At 39.4% G+C, this 7,767-nt stretch overlaps 1 pseudogene; it reads right to left on the reverse strand.

The window, feature by feature from the left end:
- LOC134622997 (major histocompatibility complex class I-related gene protein-like) lies at window positions 1–5,691 on the reverse strand (annotated as a pseudogene).
- Between the last annotated feature and the right edge of the window lie 2,076 nt (window positions 5,692–7,767).

The following is a 7,767-nucleotide window of genomic DNA, read 5'->3' on the forward strand; positions in this document are numbered from 1 at the left end:
ATATTTATTTTACTGGAATGTACATGTGTGAAAATGATGTTTCATGAACCACTTCAATAGTAACTTGAGCCTGATGACTCCTGGCATCAGGATCTTGTCCGTGTCATCAGGGAAGACAAAATGTATTAATGGAAAAATCTGTTCATTCAGTGTAGTCAGGCAGCCAGCTGACCCCACGTTGATGAACCTTGACCTCCAATACATTGGAAGGCTGTTACACTACCCAGGAAAAACTCCATTTAATGTATGAACTCACTATGAGCAGTGATGTCATTTAGGCTTCACAAGGAATCATTTTCTCTTGGACCTCACGGTTTTCTACAGCTGTAGGTCAGAAACACATCGTTAGTCCACAACACTTTTACAAACAGCTGACAGATCTGAAAAACTTTTTAATCTACAGAGTGCACATAAAACTCAAAGAAAACAGATCAGAAACATTTCACTTACGAGATGGAGGTCGTTTGTCTGTAATGAAAGAAAGTAAAAAACAGGGTTTGTTAAACATTATGTATTTAACTCAGTTTGTGATCTTGTCTTATTATCCAACAGTCATATTCTCAGTAAACTCTGGCTCTGAGCCTTACTGTAATAACTGCTGGATGAAACAGTGTGATAAAGCGATGACAGACTCGACGACATCTGGATGCTTTTCAGCATCATTTCATTCACACAGTTGCTGTTAACACGCGGTTGTGGCTTTCCAGTTGCTCGCAAACATACACATCAACAACAACACTGAAATCCAGGACCCAGCACACTTTTAACCCGGCGAGGCATCATTGCAGATGCCCTGCAGGTGCGTTCACCTCCCCTGCAGCAGCACCGCCAACCACACCCCGCCACAAACAGATTTAGTGTTCAATGTGAATAAAAGAAAGCATCAACTCAAAGTCCTACAAAATCTGCTTTGTCCTCTCACCTGTCTTCTTTTTGTAGATAATGAATCCAATCACAGTGATCACAACAAGAACACCCAGAGCAGGAATCATGGGGATGATCATGAAGAGGGAATTAACTTTAGATCAAAGAAAAACAAATCAGAACCTGAACAGATGAAACAGGATAGAGAAGATCACCAATCAGAACAGATAACAGCACTGATTATAGACAATAAGTCTGTCACTATATGCTTTACCTGTTGTTCATATCTGAATATATTCACTGTGTCTGTGCTTATTTACCCACATTTAACTCTGATGTCTTTGTGTCTCTGGCCCACTGAACTTCTGAGAATAAAAACATCCTTTTTAATTTAGTCAGTAAACTTGATTCCAAAATCAAATCATTACCTCTACTCGTTTATAAAACTGTGGAGTAACTATACTCTGTTAACTGTGGCTGCTCATTCACAAGGTAAAACATGATTTGGGAAAAAGCATTAGTGTTTGGTAAAGAGTCTTAAATTCCTTTTATGTTCTTAGTTTGGAAATACAACTCACTTTTATTTTCAGCAGGTTCACATAATTATTTCAAGATGGGAAACATGTCCCAGTCTAGACTTTAAGTGTGAAATAAACTGACAAAATTGTTCTATTTTTAACACATAAAACTGCATGAACTGCCCTTTACTATGCACTATTATATTACAGTAAACTAAATGTGTGCTTCTGACCTTCATCACTTCTGAGAGCAGACTGACCTTCATTGGTTCTGATCACTGCTCTGTCCAGTCTGGTGATGATGTCCTTATTCACACCACAGAGCTGAAACACAATCGTAGCTCCTCCAGTCCTCAGGTTTGACTGATGAAAGATCCAGATCAGCAGAAATCTGGAGGGTCCCATCATTGTTGGGCAGGATCTTTCCTCTGTTCACATCCTCATGAAGCTCTTTCCCATCTTTCCTCCACAACAGTTTGGCTTTGTGTGGATAGAAACCTGTAGCGTGGCAGGTGACTGGAGAGGAGGAAGACTTCTGGAGGAGAGACACTGAGGGAAGAACTGTTGAAAAAATATAAAAGTGTTCGTTATTGTTATTATTACAAATTGTATGTTTGTTGACAATCAATCAACCTATAGATGATTGATTGTCTTTCCAAGTCCAGTTAAAATCCTGTGTTATTGCACCTGTTCCCCTCAGAGAGCTCCCTGAATAGTTCAGATACTTCTTCAGCCACTCGGGACAAATGTGAGTGAAGTAGTTCTTCTGTCTGGCTGAGAGAGCTCTGTCAGAGTCGTACTTCTGTTTAGCGATGACTGCCTGCTGCTTTGGAGCGATCCACGTCTCTGTCTTAAGGTCAAACGCCAAAAAGTCCTCGCCATCGTAACCCAGCTGATCATAGCCGGTCACATTATTTGCTTCAGTATCCCATTCACAGCCGTACATCTCCTGATAAACATGCACACCTGAAAGACAGAAACAGTACAGTGAACCAGAGCAAAGCTGCAGCACAGTCTCATCTCAATACAGACACATCAACCAATCAACAGCCACTGAAACAGAGGATCTACTGTTTCTCCTGCTGTTTACTGGCTCAGTGGAAACTAATTAAAACAAACTCTCATCAACACAGTTTAAACTTTACAGGGAGAAAACAGAAACAGACTGATATGCTACACTCTGAGTCCTTATCTAACCTTCACTTCTATAGACATAAATAAATAGGACTACAGGTTACACGCCTATATACATAATATATAGGCACATACAGTATTTAGAGCTTAAACTAATCATGACAGCACGGTGGTTAGCACTGTTGCCTCACAAAAAGAAGGTCTTGAGTTTAATTCCACCATCAGGCCAGGGTCTTTCTGTGTGGAGCTTGCATGTTCTCCACGTGTTTGCAGGGTTCTCTGGCTTCCTCCCACAGTCCAAAGACATGCAGTTAGTGGGGATAGGTTAATTGGAAACACTAAATTGCCCATAAATTGCGAAATGGTTGTCTGTGTCTATGTGTTAGCCCTGCGACAGACTGGAAACCTGTCTAGGGTTTGCCCTGCCTCTTGCCCTAAGAGAGCTGGGATAGGCTCCAGCAGCCCCTGTGACCCTGAAAAGTGAATGGATGGACTAATCATGACTTTGAATATTATGTAACGGCCCTGGCCATATTTTGAATCAAGATGTCTGGATTTTGTTCCATATGTGTTTTCTGTGCCTTTAAGTGTCTCTGCAGGTGCTCTTTATGATTTGAGAGATGGGAGCTGCTGATTGATTCCCATCATCAAGTGGCCGCTTTAAAAACCCTCTGCAGCAGTTGTTCCCTGGGAGTAACTGACATCAGCAGCAAGCCTGTCCTTGGCCTCCAAACCCTTAGTGACAAATTGTCATGTGTGTCTTCAGTGAACTGTTGGGTTTGTATATAGTGTTGTAGATACTCTTTTAGTGAAAGCTACTACCTGAATGCTAACAGAGGTCTGTGGTCACATCTTGTCATTTTGTCTGTGTCCTGTTTTCCTTCTCTCATCCCAACCGGTCGCAGCAGATGGCCCCGCCCCTCCCTGAGCCTGGTTCTGCCGGAGGTTTCTTCCTGTTAAAAGGGAGTTTTTCTTTCCCACTGTCGCCAAAGTGCTTGCTCATATGACTATGATTGTTTTTCTATGTATCTATTATTGTACGATTTACTGTGCAATATAAAACGCCTTGAGGCGACTGTTGTTGTGTTTTGGCGCTATATAAATAACATTGAATTGAACTGAATTGACTTGACTTGACTTGAATTGTATTGAATTGAATTCAATTGAATCTCAGAGCTTACAGTTTATTTGACCAATAGGAGGGGAGCAGAGAGAAACTCCTCCATCCAACTTTTTGTCTACTAAAAACAGACATGTGAAAATAAAAATGATAAAAACCAAAAACCAAATAATAAGACAGCATCCAAAGTCCTAATCAGGCCCCATCAAATCTGAAAGCCCTCATCATATCATATTATCTTCCTTCTCACACTACAGGCTTACTTGTGGTAGCAGCCGAGCTTTAACCTCAGTACTATAGGAGCGTTCCCAGTTTGGATTGCAGAGACAGACCTGCTCTACTTATAAGATTAGTCTTCCTCTGTTTTTATAAACCACTTCTGCACCTCATTAAACTGTCTTCTGTGTGTTTGATCCCTCAAAGTCACTGCTGCTGTGAATTAGTGCTAAACAATTAAAGTAGTGCGAATGGAAAATCTTTAGGTTTTAGTGGTTGAAAGTTGGATTTTATAGAAACTGAATCACAAAATCCCAGATGTTTCTAAACGCCTGTTCATTACTCACCCCCTGTTTCATTTAGGCGCTGCTTCACAAATTCAATGTTCCCTTTGAAGATCTGCTCATCTGCGATGGATGCCCGAGTCTGTCTGTCCCAGTACAGAGCTCCTTCACTCTTTGCCATCCAGTCCTGTTTGGGACTCTCTTTTTTTATTTTACTGTCATAGTACGTGAATGGCTGCCCATCTAACACACCCACAGTCACAAACTCTGGAAAATGTGGAATTCCTGATGATGCCGTGTAGAAGTACTGCAGTGAATGTGTAACTGTGGCACAAGAAAATAACACACAGAGGAGCAAACTGTTAAACTTCAGAGACATGATTGTGATTATCATTAGATTTTCCATCATCATGTTTTTTATTAGAAACCTTAAAACTTGCTTTCATTAATACATTTTTGCAAACACCTCACAAATATGCAGATTTATAATAATTTCAAAATGTCTTTTTATTCACTTTATCGGTGAAATATTATGTAGGTGACTATTAACATGTGACGTTCACATCCTGAAATCTTTCAGCCATTAAAGCAGACTTTGGACAGGTGCACACACATCGTGTAAATGTCATGCTTGATTTTTGGTTTTGCATGAGTTGTTTTATAATTTTATAGTTCTGTTTTTAATCCCTGTAGTTGTGACAGTCATTGCATTGCACTCAGTATATTCCCCAGGACAGCCCCATCCTTCCAGAGTTCATACCCCAGAACGACTCTGGCTTTGACCTTTGGGGTGAGCCTGACCAACAATAAGAGAGTCTAGCAGGAGGGATGAGGAGCAAGTCATGGGATGGTTATATTTTAAAGAGATCTGGCCATGGGGGCAGCAGAAAATGTAGCAGAATTAAAATATTAGAGTTCTATAAAGATATTTTAGTGCCCTAAAAAGGCTATAATGTAGATACAATAATCATATAATAGTCATAAAAATACTCACAAATACACCTCTTCATAAATCCTGTTCACTGTGTTTACCAGTATAAGCAAAATCAAGACGCTGGCTGTTCCACTCATCTTAAACGAACTTTTATCGGACCTTTAGGTTTGGGATTATAACTTCACCCACAGCTGGATTTGTTTTTTGTTTGTTAAATATAATTTTTATATTTTGTTCTTTTCTTCAATTTTTTTGACCCCCTGGGAAGAAGTGTTTACATATTTACTGTTTGGTTTTTCAATTGTAAATACATTTTTTAAGTTGTTTTTTTGTTTGTTTGTTTGTTTGTTTGTTTGTTTGTTTGTTTGTTTGTTTTTTTAACTTGCCTCTGCTTCCTTGGCTACCCACTGCTATCCACCTGTTCAGAAGGTTTTTCCCTTCACATAAACACAATGCTGGTTCGGCTGTTATTATAGAAGATAACTACATGGGTCAACTCACCTGCTGCTGCTCCGGATAGTCCAAGAAAAATCACACTCAAAACAAGGAAGGTCTTCATATCTGCTTAAGAGCTGGTAGATGGACAAATTGGGAATAACTTAGAACATCGATCTTCCAAGATCAACCTCTACTCAGCCAATAACGATCAGGCAGAGCAGAGCGTCACTTAATGCAGAGGGAACGTGTTCAAGAAGGTCGTTAGTAAAAAATGAAAGTGAAAGTAGTTTATAGCTTGGGGTTTGTTTTTTTTTTCGTTTTGTGGCCAGAGACAGTTGAGGCGTTATTATCATCTGTTACAATTTGCGCAGGTCACACGTTGTAAAATTCTTGGTCTTGTGTTTGTAGTTTATCATCATCTCAGTATGTTTAACACAGTTCTGGTAAAAAATCATATGACGCACTGAAGTGTGACATCAGCGATTTCAGTGACTAAATTTGAAGCTCCAACAGGTGTTGTTCTGGTGCTAAAAATCTGAAGTGCAGTTTCTGGAGGCAAAGCTTATATCAAGGAATTATTTAATTCCCAGTTTTTCCTTGATCACCTCATTCGCTCACATCAGGAACGTCATTCTCAGCACTCTCCAAGCAGTTCTAGAGACAGTTAAGCTGTTTGTTTAGACTAAACTGCGCAAAAGAAACTGAAAAAAAATCAAAATCATTTTCAAGTCAAAACATAAAAAAAAATAAAAATCAATGAGTCTCTTTAACTCTGTCAGTGAATAAAAATCGTTCACCAGCGTTTTAAGGTTTAGACACCAAATATTGCTTTACTTTTATGAAAAGCTCACTGAAAAAAAGTTCTGCAAAATGTTGGCCTAATGTAGAGTAAAAACTGCTCAGATGCAAAAAAAAAAAAAAAAAAAGAAAGAAGCAAAAATGACTTAAAAAACTAAATGTGTCGAAAATATAAACAGTCTGTGAACATAGCTCCAACTACTGTATAATCCAGTAATGTCACGTTACATACATTTAGCAGCCACTTTATAAGGTGTACCTGTTCCACTGCTTGTTCAGCCACATGTCAGAAACTCAAAGCATTCAGCCATGTAGACACAATCAAAACAGCTTGCTGAAGTTCAAACTGATCATCAGAGTAACAGAAAAAAGGTGATTGAACGTGGCATAGTTGTTGATGAAACACTACTTAGGTTGTTGATAGCTAGGATTGGAAAATTGCTGAACTCCAATGGCCCCCAGTCACCAGATCTCAGTCCAGTCGAGCCTCTCTGGGATGTGGTGGAAGCAGAAATTTGGATGAGCAGTTGCCAAATCTGCAGCAACTGTGTGATGCTATCATGTCAATATGGAGCAAAACCTCTGAGCACTGTTTCAGCATCTGTGCCACAAAGAATTAAGTCAGCTCTGAAGGCAAAAGGGAGTCCTGGCAAGGTGTCAGTAATAACGTGGTTGATGCCTGAGTATTTTACATGAATGTGTTTATTTAACAGTTCCATTGACATCATCCTGTGACACAAGATTATGTATTCCTGTTTGTTTCAACATTTGTTTCATCAGTGACAAAGTTCACATATCATTTCCTGTATGTGCGCTGATGGATTGACCATGTTAAAAAGAAGTTAGTGTTATTAGGATACAACAGTAATGCACACTATCTACATGTACAGCAGGTTTTAGTATTGAAGTACATTGTTGAGTTTGCATGGAAATAACCTGAGCTCCTGAGAGTCCCCTTTGTAACCATGGTTACCGCCTGTGTACACCATTTGAGACGAAGCAGGGGAGCGCGACCATCCTCAAGTCCTCATGTCTGAGCAGTAGCATGACGTCACACTTCTTTATGAGTGATGAATTTGTTTGTTAAATAACAGACATGTGAGAAGTACATGAATCTCTGGCTCAGTCTGTCACCAGAAACACACAGATACTTGAATATAACCAGAAACAGAAACAGACAGATACCTGAATACACCTCCCCTTTGATTAATAATTGTCTGATGATATCCAGGGGTGTTCAAAAATGGGCTCAAGGCCATGGCTAACGACAATTTATTGTTCAGTATGTCACAATCCTGAGTTTTTTGGACATTACATAGATTATTGCTCCCTCAGTGTCCCCATCTTGTGTCTCCTTATGAAGTCAGTCATATAAATCAATCTTTATTGACAGACTTTGTCCATAAAAACAAGACAAAACACAAAATATAAAACATTTATAGAAATATAAAACCATAATAT

Source organism: Pelmatolapia mariae, unplaced genomic scaffold, assembly GCF_036321145.2.
Source record: "Pelmatolapia mariae isolate MD_Pm_ZW unplaced genomic scaffold, Pm_UMD_F_2 NODE_ptg000329l+_length_72278_cov_1, whole genome shotgun sequence".
NCBI lineage: Eukaryota > Metazoa > Chordata > Actinopteri > Cichliformes > Cichlidae > Pelmatolapia > Pelmatolapia mariae.